This window comes from Takifugu flavidus, chromosome 14 (assembly GCF_003711565.1).
Source record: "Takifugu flavidus isolate HTHZ2018 chromosome 14, ASM371156v2, whole genome shotgun sequence".
Classification (NCBI taxonomy): domain Eukaryota; kingdom Metazoa; phylum Chordata; class Actinopteri; order Tetraodontiformes; family Tetraodontidae; genus Takifugu; species Takifugu flavidus.
In genome coordinates, this window is record NC_079533.1 from 3,114,183 (window position 1) to 3,130,882 (window position 16,700).

The window sequence follows — 16,700 nt, forward strand, 5'->3', positions numbered from 1 at the left end:
ATTGAACGAGTGAGTTACAATTTCCATTTTACATTTATGACTGTCTGATGTTCCTTCTGAGGGCTGGTGGAAAATGAAGTTCTGTCCTCTGACAGTTGTTCAATCAAACGCGTGCTCTTCCCTCTCTAACGGTTTTTCCAGTTACTGTCTGTTTGGGACAAAGACAGCATGGGTGTTAGACGTTTAAACGCCGTTTGAACCTCTGTGTGCTGTGGAAACACAGCAGATGTGATTCACTCTTCGTCTCCTGACATGCAAAGCATTTGTGGTAAAAACACTAACGTTTTGTAGGTCGATTCCTGAGATCATTTTGCTTTGAACTGCTGATACGCCACAATAAAACATCTTTTCAGGATGTCTTTTTTTGGCTGATAAGACCAACTAATGGCCAGCTCAGATGGAGCAGAGTCTGACTGGACTTGAATTTATTATGCCCTGTGACTTAAGTACAGATGTCTTTTCTTCAGCTCAGTCGTGGACGTTCAGTGTCAGCAGATAATTCTGCAGTCTTGCACTATGAGGAGCTTTGATCAAAATCTAAAGCAGTTGCATGTCGTGCTGATGTGCTTTCTTTTCTATTTATTTTTTGAAGTTTTCACCTCTCGCAATGAAAAACAACTGTAGGTAGGTTTGCTGAGAACAGCAGGATTTCACCTTTTAGTGAATAATTCTATGAAAAAAATGATGGTGATACTCACACTTTAACCTTCTGATCTTAAACATCATATTATGAAAAATCATATCAACTCAGGTAGTTTAGGCGTTAGGGGATTGGGATGAGATGCAAATCGTTCTCGGTTGAACCCACAGCGCAGATGAAATCTGGTGTCGTGGTAGTAGGAGAAGCTGCCAGGACACCCTCAGAGCACTGCCGAGCTACCCTTGTGCAACAACTGAACCCCCAAATGCTCACATAGGGCCCTGGATGAGCTGGCGACTCATTCAGGGGCGTTCCCTGCCTTCACCCATAAGCAGATGGAACAGGCTCCAGCACCCTCCCCGTGACCCCAAACGGGATGAAGCTGTCAAGAAAAGATCAAATTGAATGACTGAATGTGCTGTCTTTGTCCCTCCCTTGCTTATTTCCTGGAGTTAGCTTTGGATCCTGTCTGACGGTCAGGCTCAGTACAGTAGTGTGTCATCACCAGTCAGCCATTAGCTCAACCGGAGCGTCATCGGCCAGTAAGGATGAAACATTCAGCACGTCACAAAAGGCTCAGGGTCACCTTTCCATCTACTGCAGTGATTAAATAGGCTGTTTCCCTGCATTTACTTGAGCCCCTCAGCGCCCTTTGTCTTTGAATCTGAGACATGGCACTTTTTTTTTCTTTTTTTTTACAGCTGTGATAAACGGTGATAAACTGGAAAAGTATTCCAAGAGATTTTGGGAAAAGAGCCTGAAATGATGGTGACTCACTGTCTGCAGGAGTCCATGATGTTAATGCTTTGTCTGTTGTGACTTTGATGGAACACTCTTTGTGGAGGTCTAGGAAGGAACAAAGTCCACAGTGTACAGAGAAATATTTGCTTTTATATTTATTAACCTGACACTGTTTTCAGCGTGGACTGAAGACAACATGAGAAACTTGGATTTGTTTTATTTAATACACAAAAAACGCAGATTTAAGCAGAAATATGTGCTCTCTTTTCATCCATGAGTCACGTGACTTTGATAAATGAATGATAATTACTCATTGCTGATAGCCAGTTTTCCCCGGTGGCTCCATTTTTCTAGTCTAAACATATCCAGTGTGAGTTTAACACAAGAAAGACACGCTCACAGTTTCATCTGGTAGTATCTTCCTCTCTTTTGGTGACGATTGTCAATCATCCATCTTCTTGGGTTTATAAATCCCTCAGACTCAGACTGTGTCAAGGGAGGCACTGTCAAACGCTCCCCATTTAGGTGCAGAAAGGAAAGAATTAAGACCTGAAAAGGTTCTCCGGTAGAATCCGGTGTGCTGGGGGCTGTCGGGCAAACTGGCACGTTTCCATGAGAATGGACATTTCCATGTGAGTCCATATTTAAAGCAGGAGTCCATTACCAGCATAATGGGACTGCAGATGGCTCTTCTTGCCACACGGGGCTGTCTGCATCCAGGGTCCCAGCAGGTGGGCAGCCTTGCTCAGAGGGAGGCTGAGGGAGAGACACAGGTCAGGACAAGGCAGTCGGGGGTTGGATGAGCATCTCACTGGTTCATACCAGTTCTTTCTAGATCGCAATCAACATTTTCACTCTTACTCTCTTAAATGTCAAGCTACAGCTGAGTTATTCAGTGAGTCTAACATAGATTTAAGATAGATTAGCTACAAAAAATGAGAAGGTTTTCTACAAAATGAGCACTGAAAGTTCTTTTTTAGATGAGTTATGAGATAATTGAAACATTAAAATTTTTTGAAGTTATTTGTATTCAGAGGCAGTGAAGAAGTTGCTGGTTTCCTGTTAATTTTACTTTTGTGTCCCTTCTCTTCCCCAAAGTCATATAGAAAGTAGATTTCAACATGCTTTCTTAATGAGTTGGTTGCGGTCTCAAACGCCAAAAGTAAAAAACAACTTTTGTGAATTCAAAATACAACCATGTTTAGGTAGACATATTGGGTAGTTACAAATAATTTTATGATCACAGAGCTCTGGATAATTATTAGTACCTAATATTTTGTTAAATAATAGAAATTGGAAAATTGTAAATATTATTTTGGGAGTTGGGTTTGTGGCTGCAACAGCCAATGCACCTATAAATATACCCCGTAAGCCGTCATGCCCATCAGTGTGTTTTTTCTTTCATTTGGTAATTCTGTTACTCACTTGGGTTTTGAGTCACCTGAAACACTCCCGAACAAAGATGGCATTAAGTAGACCTTCCATAAGCTGCCATTGCTCTTCTTTGTGCTCAGACCTCTCACTTAGGATGACGGGATCAGTTGCAAATATGGCAAGACAGGGTGATGGATGGAGCAGCAGGTCATGGCAGCACCCTTTTTTACAGCCTAATTAACTTTAATGCAGGGCCTGGCGGGACGGCCATTTTCTCATCTCCCCTGCACTTCCGTTCTGATTACCTTGGCCCAATATGTCAAATAGAAACACAGAGGTAGTAATAGTTACAGAGAGCTGAGTCCTAAGGTCTCACCATGGTCGTTTGCAGTAATATTCAGTTGCACGTGTGTGTGTGTGTGTGTGAGTGTGTGTGTGTGAGTGTGTGTGTATCTGTGTGATTCAGACAGGGACAAAGAAACGGAAAGGTCAGATGTTTGTTCCTGTCCTGGTGTCATTTTTTGTGATTCAGTCTCAATTTGTTTCTGCAGCTTTGTCTGCTGGTTATTTTGGTTGAGGGACTAACAGCACATGTTACTCCCTCATCCAGTCATCACCCACTCTGACCAGTACTAACGGATATATTGTGTATTTTTTTATCTGGATGTAAACCAGCTTGTATGTTGTTTAAGGAAACGGCACTCATAGATTCATTTCTAGAGGGATCTGTTTATCAATGGAACATGGTGAGACCGCTTCCTCTGCAGCCACTTCTGTCCTGCATTGTTTGGTGAATCCTGTAATTGTCGCAGTTTATGGTGTGATTTTAACGTTTGTCATGATTCCATGTGTGTTCTGTGTGCGCGGTCATAACAGACGCACACTGACTCAAAGGACAGTCATCTGGCTGCCTCTGCCGCCCCACTGCACCACAGACAAACAACCATCCAGACCCCCAGCAGAACCATGGATTTCAAACTTATTACTTTCGGCACACTTGGATAAATAGTAATTTAGAAACATTTCTCTGAGATTTATGGACATCAGATAAAAAATAGAAAACTGGCAAAATATGTCCTGTATACAAATTTGTAGGTTGTTTTAGTTAAGTCATTGATAATTATTCTGCCTCATTACTATGAACAGAATGAAACTGTGAAATATTCATGTTCAGTCTCTCAACTTCCAGGAGATGATGTTTTACTCTGATTCACCATCTCACAGACCGGAACTTTCACTTGACTTCTTAAGGCCGCTTCTAACCACAACCTCTGTCGCACATAAACCGAAATGCAGCAGTCCAGGTCCAGATTACAGGCGGCGGATGAAACATGTTTGGAGTTCGGATCACACCAAGTCATGTACAGATGCGGTTGTCTGTCGCAGTAACTCTGAATCATTCTGAACGTACTGTACACTCCCCGTGTGAACTGTACACTAAAGAATGCACACACACTGTAGGTTTTTGTGCCCCCCCACCTTCCTCGCGGCTAAACACAGTGTTTTGGATTTGTGGCATACATAATGTGTATGGGACAGTCATCTTAAGACTCGATTTGTCTACCTATTAGTAATTTTCCATCCCACATCTTTGAATATAATTCTGCATAATAATCTTTGATTTACTGTAAATTGACCTATTTTTATTACTGTAAATTGACCTATTTGTATTTAGTAAAAATATAAAAGTAAATAGAAAGCACATTATTGGTTGGAAGGTAACTTGGATTGTAAACTGTCACCGTGCAGCCATACATTGAGCGTTCCTGCCCGTCATGATGAAGGTTCTAAACATTCTTCTCATCCGTCCATCCCGACTACTGGTAGTTCCAAACCTTCTCTGCCCCTGTTGCTCCAGCAGAGCTGTGACTCCTCTCCACCGTCAGTAATCTCAGTCAGCAACTCTTTTACCACTGCACTGGTCCAGATCTGATTGTCCAGTGGATGGCACACACCTCCACACCTTGGCCAGGAGGGTATGTGCGGACATGTGGACTTGAACCTTGGGGGGGGGCTTTAGAGCTGTTTTGTGTGGCTGTCTGGGAAGTGAAGAAATAATAGACTGCTATAATTGGTGCCCCCTGGTTTCCTGGCAGCATTGCTGACTCCCAAGAGGATGGCATGTGTCCGAAGTTTTGTGTGTGTGTGTGTGAAGAGAGGTGGGGGTGGATGGGTGGGTAGATGACTGCAGAATTGGGATGTGATAAACATACCGGGCAGGGGGATCTCCGTCCAGGAGTGGGCTCCATGCTTTAGTGGTGAAGTCATTGGGAAAAAGCCCTGTTGAACTGGAGGAGGAACACACACATGCACACACACACACGCACGCACACACACGCACGCAAACACACGGATAGAGTGAGAGCTATTTTTTTAGATTTCCCTTCAGATTTCCAAAGTAAAACACACACCAGCCATGATTATTATTCCTCATCATAAAAACCAATTGGTCCAATAATTTAGTCGGAGCTGATTAGAAAGTGTTTTGCACGTAGATGCCATGGAGGACCAGGATTGAGTGCATCAGGACAGAGTGCCACCTTACCACAGAGTGGCGTCACTGCTATTATGTTAGGTGTGAACTGTGGCCCTGCAGAGTTGGGTAACACCAGAGATTGCCTAAGCTGGTTGTTGTGAGGATGTTGTAATCAGTTGGACCTGGCCAGGGCTTGGCTGTCATGTGAGCCCTTGTTCTCTGTCATTCTCTTTCCTCACTTGAATATCAGGGCACATGAGCATACATGTGTGATCCCGTTTTTTAAAGTTAGACAAGAGGTTATAACACAACATAACATAACATACAATAAACATGCACACTTTCAGCATGTGTGTGTGTGGTTGGGTGGGTGAAAGGTGTGTAGGTGGCAGCTTTAAGAAGGGGCAGCAAGGTCAAAGGTCTCCTCTGACTCAAGGCCTCTGGAATTTAGCTTCCATCAAACAGACACCAGACACCTAAACACACTCCACACTCTGAACAGCAGCAGGAAATGAAAACTCAATAAAAAAAAAAAAGTGAGATAGCGCTCTGAAATTAACCATTTATAGATACAATCACACTTCAGGAAACTAAACATCTGTGGGATTTTCCCTAAGAAACTTTGGTTCACTCTTTCACTTATTGATCAGATTTTTAGGTTTTCTGTGAGAAAAATGTGTCTTTGTAGCTCTGACCGTCATTCATGCTTATCAATATTAAATGAGGCTTTAGGAAAAGCCCCCAGATCATTTAGGGTACTTTCCCACGACTTCTGGAGTCACATTTTCCAAATTTGAGCTAAAAACCTACATGTAAATAAGAGTTAAAGAGTTGTTAATATTTAAATATTTAAATGTTGCTCAAACCTGTAGTCCTGTAACAGCACAGTTCTCTTAGGAAGAGACGTTATACTGCCAATTTTATTTCTATTAGTCAAAGGCCGTGACACGTCTTTGTCTCGTACAATTGGAACAACATTCTGGATTGCTTCCCTGATAAAGAGGATTGTGTTTTTCTGAGAGGAAAAATAAGAGCCCCAGCAGAATAGGCAGCGACACCTTGTCCTGTGTTTGATATTTTTAATATTTCTACCTATTGTTTAAAACAATTTTGTTTTTCCGCCATGTAATGACATATTCATACTTCATCTTTGGTATATTTAAGCTTCATACCTTATTTAATTTTCTCCTGTTTTTGTTGGAAAAATGAAGTAATTGGTTGTCTTTAAAGCCAGATTTAGTTTAGACTGTGAAACCCAAGCAGCATTTATTTTTTTTTGCCTTTTTACCAAACACTATTATAGGAATTGTTAAAGTGTTGTTTCTGTTCCATACTTGAACTGTATGACCACACTGAGCAATATTTGGAAAACAAAATGGGAAAAAGTGATAGGTGTGATGGCCCTGCATGTCTGTGGTGGTGCTGTGGTTTCTGTGAACAGGACTAAAATATTGATAAAAGTTTGTTGGGTCGAGGAAAAAAAGACTGTTGGAGAGTCGTAGATATGAACAGAACAGACTTGGAGACTTTAAATATATCACAACTTTAAAGGAAATCTATAGTGCTCAATTCCTCATTTAGTAAATCTTCAGGAGATTAACAGCTCATTTTTGTTTTACGTGTTTTTGTAAATTACAAAATTTGTGCTCTATATTAAGGATTTTAATTTATTAGATAAACTGCCACACATGTGCACAGGCACTTAAAATACATGATGTATTTGAATTGTTTCATCCTGTAGTGCAGTGTCGACACATTTTTTTCTCTTTGTATAACTTCTGGAAGTAATTCAATTAATTAGAGGACAACTGTTTTAAAGATTACAAGAATGCACATATCCTGGCTTCTGTGGCTGTAAAACCACCTACGTTTAGAATGATTTTAATTGAAATCCTCCTTACTGTGATGTTATTTCTCATTAAAGAAAAGAGATTTGTTGGAGGAGCCTTTACTTCAAGCTGCACTAGAACTCACAGCAAAGAGAAAGAAAAGAACACACAAAATCATTTTATCGAATGTCACTTTCTATGTATTTATTTATTCACTTTACCTAAACTGATTGAACATATTTTGGATTTTATTTTTGTTTTTATGATGACTAATTGTGACAATTAGGACTACATTTCTAAGAATATCAATACTGTAGTAATTGTTATAATTTTAGTTTCATATTTTTATATTAATCCAGAATTGCTAAGATATATTTAAATTTTTACCTAGAAATAATAACTTAATATAAATAATTCTTTACAGTCTGAAGATCTGCCTTATTAAGAAAACAAGCAAAAAAGCGCTGTTGGTTGTTTAGTTTGAGCTTTGTAAAGGCCCCAGCTACAGTTACAGTTAGTTTTGCAAGTTAGTTTTCTATTTCTAAGAGCAAAACCTTTTCTAGGGCAACAAGCAGCTACTATATAAATCATTCATATACATATTAGCAAATTGACTTTTTTCGCCTACGGGCCTTATATTTCACGCCGTCAACTCAGAAAAATAAAATATAACAAAATTGACATTACTATTAATAGAAAATCATTTGAAACTCATATCTAAATGTGGCTCTCTGAACCGTTTCTTAAATCACATGCAAATGTTTTCAATACAGGTACTCACAGAAACTCTTATTTCCAATAAATTCATAACTGCTGCAAAAAAAATGAAAATAGAATCCCCAAAAGTTCTTAATGAAAAGATTAGAGAAGTCTCCTATGACTGAGAGGCATTAAAAATGTGTTTTACAGTGCTAGCTTTCAGCTTTTTTTGTTGGTGGATTTGCCCGGGCTCATGACTCAGTATTGCTCATCGTGGAGGAGATGATTCGCCCGCCATTGCAGAAAAATGCTTTCTCTCGCTCTTTGTTCTTGCCTGCTTGCGTGTAACCTTTAAACCAGTGGATTTGTTGTATGTTTGATTTTACTTTACGCCGCTGAACGCAACAAAACTCAGCGGAATATTTTAAATTTGGTGTGGATGTCAAGAAACTGAAGAAGGATTGAGAATAGAAGATTCTTTGTTTTCTTAATGTTTCTTGATGCTTGGTGCCATTTAAAATGTAATCCAGGAGGGAGACTTCCTGTCTTGTCTTCTGGCCATTCACCTACAGAACCTCTAACAACTAGTATAAAGTAAATCATTAATTAAAAAGAAAAAAAAACACTTCCTCATTGTAAATTTGTTTAACACAGCATGTCTTCATACTCATCAATGACCTAGGTGTGGGTGTGTGTGTGTGTGTGTGTGTGTTTAGGTGGAGTGGAACGGAAATAACTTCCTTGCTTCAGAGAAAGTTATCAGCCATAAAGTCAACCGTATGTGACATGGCTGCCCACGCAAACCTGCTCTAAAATCTTTGATGTGTATGTGTGCTTTGATAACACCTCCCCAGCAGGAACCAAGGTTCTCTAAGTGGAAGGTGATAGATGATTTGTGACAAAGATTTTGGGTGTAATTGTGTCAATATAGAAATAAAGAACATAAGAAGGTATTCAGGATGTATTTATTTTGTGATTAATCACTAACCCTGATGTAGGGATGGGCTGCTGATTTGATTTTATTGTGCGTGTGTGTGTGTGTGTGTGTGTGTGTGTGTGTGTGTGAGTGTGTGTGTGTGTGTGTTTGGGGGTAGTGGGTGTAGTAGTATGCTTGTATAGGGTTTCCTAATATGGGCTGTCTTACAGAAGCACCCTCCCTCTGTGGGCCATCCCCCTGATCTTAGCCAGTGATGACACACCTCGGCTACGACTCACTTCGTTAATTGGCTAAAACCAGTTCTTACAGGAACCGCCTGTGATAAATGTGAGAGTTCTGAGAAGTCATTCATTTCTCCTCACTGCAGCGGCAGAGGAGGCACTGCAGGGGAGTTGAACGAGTTCATCGGCGCGCGTATGTGTGTGTGTGTGTTTGAGTCGGAGAGGAAGCCGAGTACGTGTGAGAGACAGCGGAGCGGGGGAATGAGTTTGACTACCACCGCCACAGCTGTCAATGTTCTCTCTTTCTTTCTTTTAATATATTTACTCTGTTTTATTTGTTTTTGAGCAGCACTGTGTTTGTAGCTTTGTCGACAGTTTTGCTGTGTGTGTGTGCGTGTGTGATGGGGGATGAGCAGTGAAGGGATTGCACTCATTGCTCTTTCAGTCTTTCTCTCTCCTCATAGAGAGGAAGCAGGGAAGAGTGACTCTGTACAGGACATAGGACAGCATGCCTCTCTTTGTTGCTGCCCTTGGGCTGGTGAGTAACAATGATATGACGTGATTTGACCCCCCCCCCCTTCCTTCCCTCCCTCTTCCCCATCTCTCCCTCTCTCTCTCTCTTTCTTTCTCTCTTCCTCTGTGTTGGTGGAGGCAGAGCTCTTTCACTGCTGGGTGCGGCACTGCAGAAGCCCTACAGAGAGTACTGGGAGGCCCAGAAGGCCAAGCCGCACCATCATACTGGAGAGGGGACCCCAACTGTAAGTACAGGGGCCTCAGCCCCCCCTCAGCTCACAGTCTCTTATTCATTCATTTGGGCATGCCAAGAAAAGATTGCAACCCCCTTACTTTTGCCTCTTTCACTCCTTCTCCCTCCACTTTTTTGTTCCCTGTCTTCTCTTTATCTCAGCTGACCCAATTCCACGAGAATAACTTAATATTCGTCTCACTGAAGCTAAACATTGATAAGAATTGAACTTAGATTTGGCCCATGTTATTCCAACCTGCTCTATAATGTTAGGGCCTGAGCAGGGTCTGTGCTGCGCTGGGCGGGCTGGGGAGGCCAGTGTGGGGTCTGGCTCCGCTCGCTGTATTGAACTGTACTATTGTAGCATGAGGCATGCTGACTCATGTTCCATCTTACCAATTGGGAGTGTGTGTGTGAGTGTGGTCACTCCCCTGTGTGTCACACACACACACACACATTTGCACTCCATGCCCCGCCTGAACCCAGCGCTGACTGTAGACCACGGCAGCCCTCCCCAATCCCCAATGACAATTCATGAAAAACCCCCTCAACCTCCTCAACCCCCCCAATCCCTGACTACAACAAAAAGAGACAGTTGCGGCTGCTGAAATTTCTTCGGAAGCGTCCTCCCTTCTGCTTTGCATCTCACTTCTGCCTTTACAAAATCTGTTTAACACCCCCCCCCCCCCTTTTTTTTGAGGCATTTACAAAGAAAGAGATGAAAAAGAAAGAGTTACACAAGGACAGATTAAGGCATTTCTAGAACAATGTTCCTTTTTTCTTGTAACTTGAGCCTCCTGCAGTTACAACAGAGAAGCCAGGCATTTTAACTCAGTGGAGGCAGGCTGCAGGCTGGGGTCAGCGGGGGCGTTAGGAGGAGGATGGTGGGGGCTGCCTCGTGTTTTATTACCCCTGATCTTTATCTCTCCTGCACATGGAGCTGGATCCCCACCTAACCTACAGCATCAGGAGCAGAGGGGAGAACAGGGGAGGGGTGCGATGGTGGCTTTTGCCGAACTGACCGTGCTCCTCTCTTTCTCTCTCTCTCTGTGGTTCCTGGCAGGAGGAGAGCTGGCTGTCATGGCCCGTTGAGAGGGTTGTGGTCATCATGGTATGCTTCTTTGTCTGCTCCATTGTCAGCTCCATGGCTCAGAGCTGCGTTAAGCGGAGGCAGCAGGGAAAATGCATACAGAAGAAGAAGGCAGGGTGAAGACCGGCGTGAGACTGGATCCAAAGCGGTTGCCACCGCTCTCCTTCCCAGCTGATGCTCTGCTGCTCTCTGAATTAGTTGCTGCCGTCCGACTCCTCTCATAATAGCAACATGTTTAGCCTGAAATTGGATTTCCATTTACTCGCTGTTGTCATCTTTGCATTTGGCAGTGAAATCCGTGATTATTCTCTGGGAGGTAGGTACTCGCAAGTAAGCTGTTGCATAGCTTAGCGATCGGCTTCTGGTAGCTTTTCTGCGGGCGGACCTTGGGTTGCGCTGTTTGTTTGACTGGAAATGCTCATCGAGTGACTTAATTCATTGATCTGGATAAATAAGGACTATATCTTTTGATTACAGGGAAAATAACAGCTCCTTTATTTATCTGTTAACCACCAATAAAGTTGTGCGTTGCTGGATGTGGTAGGCAGAAACAATCCTATTTCTGTTTATTGTAGTTCAGTTTAATTGTACCTGTTGTTCAGACTACCATTTCTTTGCGTACACAGCGAAACCTGGCTCAGACGTTTTAAATGAGAAACAGTAAAATGGTTGCAAATCACCCTGCTGGTCCTTTTGTCTGCTCTTATTGTTCTGCTTCCAGGAAGAGAGCACATGAGTCAGACTGGGCCTACTTTACCAGATGCAGTCATATATTGAGTCAGTTCTACAAACATGTGCACATGTGTGAGACGGACGGTGAGGTGGTAGTAGGCTGCGAGGCTGCTGCATCTGCTTTTTATCTTCATTTTGCCTCAAGATTGTGTTCTGCTAATACTACATTATTTTTAATCCGGGATTTAACGGTCATTTTCCTTGGTTTTCCCTCGTTTTCAGAACTTTTTGTTAGTAAAAGAGAAATTGAGACAGAAAATTGATACTACAGGAGCCTGCTTGGTTTTCATTTTATCCGCGGATCTGATCGGCTGCTTCTCCAAAAGTGCAGCCCCTTCGTTATTCGTGACCGCCAGAGAAATGTGCTCTTTTCTTCTCCCTCTGTGTGCTGCTGCTGTGCTACGCTGGACTGAGCACAGTGGGCGCTAGAGCAGGCTCAGGCAAGGAGGGAGGAGAGGGAGGGAAAGAAAACCTCCCGAGCGCAGTGAAAAGCGTCTGTGCTGTTACCTCAGCTGAACCTCCAAATGAACTCGTTGCACTGCCCTAGTCACAGAGCCAGGAGACGAATCACTCGAGTAGATCTAAAACAGAGGGGTACTGTTGAGCGGGCTGAACCCGGCGCTCTGCACGAGCTCTACTCAGAACATTTTCATCTCCCCTCTTTTGTCTTGTCATGGTAAGTCGGATTAGGATTTTATTTATCTGTTCCTTTTTTTTAACCATTGTTGTCTGTACATGCGTCTGTCACTCTCGGCCTGTCAAATAGCTTATCAGACTGGTGTTGGCTGTTAAGATTGCAAGGCGACAACAGTCTGTAGGCTGTCTGACATTTCGGGCTCTTTCATCTGACCAGCATCCTGTTTTGTTCTCCTTGTGTTATTTCCATTGTGTCAGTTAGCATCAGTTCTCATTTAGAGGTGTGTGCGACACTGTCACTTCTCTCTAGAGCAACTGCTTTGGAACATCAGTCTGAACGCTATTGTTTGTTTCCTCCATGGCAATGTTTCTCTGCGGCTTTTATGTGGGGAACTGTGTGTTTTCAGATCTTTGCAAATGCGGATTTAATGACACTAGTCTACCTCTGTATTATGTGTATGACTGTGTGTGTGTGTGCGTGTGTGTGTGTGTGTGTGAGCGAGAGAGAGTTGGCGCTGTTCTCTTGAATTTCCAGAGTGGCCAGAAAGTACACACCTTATTACAACACATCACATCAGCCAGTCATAGGTAGGGTGCTAACCAGCTCTCTCTTCCCTTTTACGCTTCCTTTTTTTTTTTACTGAGGTCTTTCTTTTATTGCTTAATATGTGCTGTTTCTTTTTAAAACATTTTTTTAACCTAAATTATTGTTATTATTTCTTTATCTGTGACGGTGTTGAAACAATGAGTAGAATGCTGGAACTCATTGCTTGTCCAGTGGATACTTTTGCCACTAAGCCTCTGTGTTGTTTTAGATTTTATTTTTATTTTCCAGAAATATGGGCAATCTTTTTTCCCTTGGTCATAAGAGCAAAATCTTTGGATAACACTGGAATTGGCTTGCAGTGTTTTTCTTGGCACTTTCAGCATGTCCTGTTCCATAAAGGGGCTCCCTTTTGGCATGCCTGTCCGTACTGAGAGAGAGTCTGTGTGTGTGTGTGTGTCTGTGTGTGTGTGTGTTAGACTAAATGTTTATTTTTCAGTATGCATCTGTATATCTTACCTAACAGTTGTCTGGGTTATCTCACATGTGAATGTTTGGTTACTGTATTTGCTGTCACTATCAATAAAATCTGATAAAAACAGAATTTGTCATGTTGAGTTTGTCATGCGTGGGTCCTGAACACACTTTCAAAGATACCAGGTTCCTTCAGAAGCCTGATTTCACAATCCAATATTTCACATCCAAGTGGATCAATTTACAGTTTATACGCTGACATTATCGCTGGTTCAACTTCCATTTCAAGCCTCTGCATCTTAATCTGCAACTACTGCACAAAATAATCTTCCAAAATACAATGAATTTTGAGAAAATATCTATTATATATATCAATTTATACATGAACCAGCCAGAAACATATCTCGAAGGCTATTTTATATTGGCTTCTGGTATGATTTTTTCTTATCAGAATCTGGTGCTGGTGTCTGTGCGCACACCTGGTGATGTAATGAGGTCAGATCTGTGGGCCGCACTAAGAGACCCTGCGTTTTTGCAATTTTCCAAAGACAGCCACACCCTGAGCACCATGAAGATGACTACTTCCACCCACCCACCTCCTCACCCTGCCCTGCGGCTCTGGCTGGAAACCCAACATGCAAATCCTGCCTGTTCAAACAGGCTGGTGGGGGTGACATTCAAATCATCGTACTGGCTTTATCCCTCCTCTTTTTCTCTCTACATTCACTACATTGAACCACCGAATCCAGGGGTACTGCTTAAGTGTGCTGCCACCACCCACCCACTTATCCCCCCCCCCCCCCACACACACACACACACACATGCAGACACACACCACCTTCCTATTAGCAGTTTAACCACTGACAGATGCTGAAATATTGCTGAATTTCTCCTCAACCCAGCCACCCAGAGAGCTCACTCTACATTTGGTTATCCACTTTGTTCCTTTCGCACCCATCTCATTAAATTATGCTGAGCTTGTGAATTCTTTTTCTTTCCTTAATTCAAAATCTTATTAAGCTCCATTGTTTATGGAAGGAGCAGTCAGAAGGTCACATCAGGCCACAGAAGAGTGAGCAGCCAGAACAAAGGTTGCAGAAGCACGACTTTCATGTGAGACACTGAGGGTTAAACACAGTATCGTTTTTTAGAAAAAGAAAACTAAACAAGAGAAAGAAAGATGAACCGAATATTTATTTTTATTCTAAGATGATTTGAAATTTGAATGCACTTTTTTGTTGGAAGTGTTTCTTTGGAATGTTTCCAATTCACACACCAAGCGACATTGAAATCCCCGCGTTTTTGTATAATCCTGTTAGATAACAAACCAAAAAAACCCTCTGTGGCAGTGCTGATAAAGCTAATCAAGAATAAAAACAGGATTTTCACAGCATTACATTTATCTCAGAGTGTGTTATGTCGCTCTTCATGTGCACAGTTGTATTCCTGTTGCAAACTTTTAGATGAAATAAGACATTTTCTTACCTGTTGCACAACAAAATGAGAAACGTTTGATTATTTAAGTAGCATCATATTATTTGTCCACTTAAAAACAGACTGGTTCTTAGAAGAGCCAAGAGTAAATATGTGGGGATGTTAAAAGAGCACATTCAGTCAGGATCATTTATTTTTTCTGGCAGTATGAGGCAAAACACACACACGTGTACGCGTACATAGTAGCTTTTTAACAAATTCTCTTCAATCCGTCGCACATATTTATTACTCCTCTGAGACAGTTGAAGGATGCGTTTTGGGCTGTTGAAGTGAAATCACAGCATTGATTTGTTCTCCATTCATCTTATAGAGAAACATGTCATAACACGGGGTGGATGCTGCATTTGCGCCTGTGCCTTCATCGCTCCTGCTTTCTGTCTCCCAGGAATGTCTGTCATTCAGGTGAGAGGTAAATGGGCTGAAGCTTTAAAATATGACTCTGCAAGATGACTGACTGAAAAAATATTCAGACAAAAAAGAACGCTTGGAACAGAAATAACACACCCCTCTGACGTGACAAGATGTCACTGAGTCAGAGCTTAGAATGCTTGAAATGTGAAAGCATGGACTCCTCCACATAAAACTTTGTCCTCAGGCAATGATTATAGTTTGAGGCCAGCTTTGCAGTACATGTCATTGCAGGTATCTGTGTCATGCTACCGTCTTACAAATATCAACGTCACTGCCTTGCATGGGCCCTGGACCTGAGTAACGTCTGACATGCCTGTTCAACTAAAGGAGAGAATATTGAAATTCTCCGGAAATGCTGGTGCACATAAACAATGTGATCATGAGGATAAATATAGCTCTTTTATGAATGACCAAAACTGATAACTACATTTTTCGCATGGAGAACGAGCTGTTCTGTGGGTGGAGGAAGCACAAGACAGTTCTGTACCAGAACATCCTCTAGCTTTATGCAAGACATTTGTGCCACCACAATACTGGTAGATGACTTATACGTGTGGTGTAAAATCCATCATGAGGAGGAATGTGAAAATGGAACTCTGGTGAACAAAATGTACAGTTGTGCATTGATGAAGACAGTTTGTGATGTATTCAATTCCACCAAAGAGTAAAAAAACAAGTTGAAGGGCAATTTATATGTATTTATTTTTTTATCATTTTTAACTTTTAACATAAAAGTAATACAGAAATAAAAAAACAAAGCAAATAAACCAATAAACTGAACCACCACCAGTGAAGGACCACTTGAGATCAGCTTTTCCCAACAGATATTTTAGCTCTGATATTTAACATAAATGTCTCCCCAGTCGTCACTAAATCCCGATGCAGTCTCTCCTCGGTGTACTGACATCAAAACCATATTTATGATCTCCACATTTTCAGCATGGCAGTCAGTGTTAATTTTAGTCTTGTTCACTGCATGAAGCCTGTTTACTCCATGCAGTGTGGTTGTATGCAGCGTGCCCATCAGTGTACTGCAAAGAACCACAAAGAGCACACACAGCCAGACACATCCACACCAGACTGCACAGCAAACACACTGTGCTGTCTGGTTTCTCTGAGGTGATGGTCCCTCAAAAGATTTGTTTTTAGTGCTTTAGTAACTTATCCAGACCCTTTTAAAGGGCAGCATGCATATTTTTTATTACTTTTCATTTACATTAAGACTGCACCACCCAAATACTTGTTTCTATTCACCCAGTTGTTCTTATAATAATAATAATAATACCTGCATTGTTACAATAGTATTTGTGTTATTGTGTAATGTTTTCATAACTAAGAGTGATATATTTTCATATGTCGAATTATTGTGGCAGGTTTATGTGAAAACACTGTGAAACCTCAAGTATTTTAATCAAAATGTGATCAGGTTTTATTAGATCAGGGGTGAACTGCATTCAGAAGCATTTAGGCAAAGGTTATTTTGGAAATATGATGTAAAATATAAAAAGTGAAGACATCGACTACAAAATGAAGGTAGTCTCCAACCTGTGTTGTAACAGACCGGCCTTTCCTGCTGATTTAGAGAGATGAGAAAACAGCATTTAGATCAGGGGAGCGAGGGAATGAACTCAACACCGACCTCAAGTCATCACGGAGA

General features: G+C 41.7%; 1 long non-coding RNA gene across 2 annotated transcripts; it reads right to left on the bottom strand.

Moving 5' to 3' along the window:
• Positions 1–2,012: 2,012 nt before the first annotated feature.
• Positions 2,013–8,169, bottom strand: LOC130537155 (uncharacterized). 2 transcript variants are annotated; one of them, XR_008953562.1, is made up of 4 exons: positions 7,842–8,169; positions 4,969–5,043; positions 2,807–4,794; positions 2,013–2,137 (listed from the first exon to the last, which is right to left on the bottom strand). It is a non-coding gene; the product is annotated as an uncharacterized LOC130537155 (long non-coding RNA). The 2 variants fall into 2 exon arrangements; XR_008953561.1 differs by lacking the exon at positions 2,013–2,137 and having other exon boundaries at positions 2,745–4,794.
• Positions 8,170–16,700: the final 8,531 nt, after the last annotated feature.